Here is a 3,005-nt window from a genome sequence, read left to right on the forward strand (position 1 = left end):
GAGAGAGAGAGAGAGAGAGAGAGAGCTAGCTCACTGATCCTGAGGCTTGAACTCAGGGCCTAGGCACTGTCCCTAAGCGTGTGTGCTCCAGGCGAGCGCTCTACCGCTTGCGCCACAGCTCCATTTTGGTTTTCTGGTGGTTTATTGGAGATAAGGGTCTCGCTGACTTTGCTGCCCAGGCTGGCTTTGAACCGTGACTCTCAGATTTCAGCCTCCTGAGTCGCTGGGATGACAGGCATGGCTCCCTGGCAGGCAACTTCACATCACTTTTTGAGTTTTTTTGTGTCTTTCACTAGCGTCAGTTAGCTGTATGGGTGGCTCTGTCGGAGGTACCATGCTGAGATTCACCGCCCTCCTTTTCCCTCGCTCCCCCCCCCCGTCCGAGCCAGCCCCAGCCAGCACAGTTCCACCTGCACTGAGCTTTGTGTAAAGCATTGTCACTGGGCTCACCCTCCTTCCCTCCCTCCACGTCCCTCTTCCCACACTCCTGCCCTGTCCTAGACGGCGCCTGCTCTCCATTCCTGCCATCCACGTTCTTCAGCGCGTGCTCATTGGTCCGTTTTCACGGTGGTGCTGCACACGTTTTCACCATACTGACCCCTGTGTCGCGCTCGCCTCGCCGCCCCCAACAGCAGCTTTCGGGGCTTCGTTTTGTCATCTTCATTGACAGTGTGTTGCTCACCCTCTAGTGCTCCCTCCCCTTCCCCGCCACCCCCTCAAGTGGTCTCTTATCACAAACATTCTGTATGCGCGCATGCGTGCGCGTGTGTACGTATACACGCACGATCTTGTACATGCTTGCTTATCTTTTAGGTCTAGCGGCCACCTGTGAGAAGATGCATATGACCTTTGTCCTCTGAACCTGAACTAGTTTCGTTCCCGTGGTTTCCAGTTCTGTCCACTTCTCTGGGAACTACATGGTGTCATTCCTCCACGGGGCTGAAGAGAGCGCCCCTGTGTTTAGCGACGACCTTCGCTTCTTCACTGGCCAGTTGCAGGGCCATCTAGAGCTTGGCGATCGTGAAGAGTCAGGGGGCGCCTCTCTACCCAGGCTCCGTTCCTTCAGTACCTGTTGGATCCATCATGTGGTGGCCTGTTTTTAGCTTTTCTGAGGAGTTTCCTCCCTGTTCACGCTAGTTTGCGTTCCCGCCTCCAGTGCATGAGGCCCTTCCCTGTGCACTCCAGCACTTCGTGTCTGTGTTGATGGCCATTCTGCTCAGTGAGAGGTACCTCACAGCTGTTTTGGCTTCTATCTCCCTTATGGCCAGGATGATGAGCACTTCTTGATGTAGTTCTTTGTGGATTTCTTCATTGGTACTTCAAGAATTGTCTGTTTCATTCGCTCATCCACTTGCTAATTGGATTGTTGGTTCTCCGGGAGCTCAGTTTTTGAGTCCCCTGTATATTCTGGTTATGAATCCCTGGCCAGCTGTGCTGTCGGCAAAGATTTTTCTCTCATTCTGTAGGCTGTCTCTTCAATCTAGTGACTGTTTTCTTTGCTGCGCAGGAGCTTCTTGGTTTGATGCAATCCCATTTGTCAATCCTTGCTCTTATTTTCTGAGCCATTAGAGTTCCTGCCTGTGCAATATGTTCTAGTGTTTTCTCTGCTCTTTCCCACGGTGATTTTTAAGTTTCAGGTCTTACATTAAATCCTCAATCCACTTTGAATTGGTATTGACACAGGATGAGAGGCAAAGGCATGGGTTCATATCCTGTTTTCCCAGCACCATTTATTGAAACTATCTTGTCAAAAATCCTTTGTCAACCCGGCACGGGTGGCTCATGCCTGTCAACCCAGCTACTCAGGAGGCTGAGATCTGAGGATCGCGGTTTGAAGCCAGCCCAGGCAGGAAGGTCCGTGAGACTCTTACTCCTATCAACCACTGGAAAACTGACTCAAAGTGGTAGAGCACCAGCCTTGAGCAAAAGAGCTCAGGGTCAGTGCCCAGGCCCTGAGTTCAAGCCCCATGACCAACAAAAACAAAGCAGAAATCCTTTGTCAAACATCAGATGGCTGTCTCAGCACAGTGTCTTGATGATCACCATATCATGGCTGGCAAGGTTTCTCCCCCTTTCTGTGGGCTGCTCTTCCACTCCGATGATTGCTCCAGAAGTTTCTTTTGTTTTCATGTTGTCCCATTTGTTTACTTTTTCCTCCTGTGATCCATGCTTTGCAGCCATGCTCACGACATCGCTACCCACACAGCGTTCGGAAGTCCTTGCACTGTTGCTGCTGTGTGGAGCCGCTCTGAGGACCTGAGTTTTAGGACAAATGTTTTTCTTTCTGCAGCAAACATCGCTGCCAACAAATGGATATCGACAGGGTCGCACTGGGCATATGGACAGCCCTATCCATTCACTTATGGATAAATTTGAGGACAGCTTTGTCCATACATTCAATGCAATAATCTCTCTCTTTTTTTTTTTTGGTCGGTCATGGTCTTGAACTCTTGGCCTGGGCGCTGTCCCTCAGCTCTTCAGCTCAAGGCTAGCGGCTCTACCACTTGAGCCACAGTGCCACTTCTGGTGGTTTATTGGAGATAAGAGTTTCATGGCTTTTCCTGCCTGGGCTGACTTTGAAGCGCACTCCTCAGATCTCAGCCTCCTGAGTAATTAGGATTACAGGTGTGAGCCACCGGCCCCTGGCTTGCAATAATATCTTAATAGCATTTCTTCCCATCTACAAAGTCAAGGTGTCCCCATGAGATCATCTCTCTCTCTTTCTCTCCCTCTCTCTCTCTCTTTCTCTCCGTCTCTCTCTCTCTTTCTCTCCCTCTCTCTCTCCTCTCTCTCTCTTTTTCTCTCCCTCTCTCTCTCTTTCCTCTCTCTCTCCTCTCTCTCTTTCCCTCTCTCTCCTCTCTCTCTCTCTCCCTCTCCTCTCTCTCCTCTCTCTCCTCTCTCTCTCCCTCTCTCTCTCTTTCTCTCCCTCTCCCCTCTCTCTCTTTCTCTCTCCTCTCTCTCCTCTCTCTCTCCTCTCTCCTCTCTCTCTCCTCTCTCTCTCCTCT

Source organism: Dipodomys ordii, unplaced genomic scaffold (assembly GCF_000151885.1).
Source record: "Dipodomys ordii isolate 6190 unplaced genomic scaffold, Dord_2.0 Scaffold129, whole genome shotgun sequence".
Lineage (NCBI taxonomy): Eukaryota > Metazoa > Chordata > Mammalia > Rodentia > Heteromyidae > Dipodomys > Dipodomys ordii.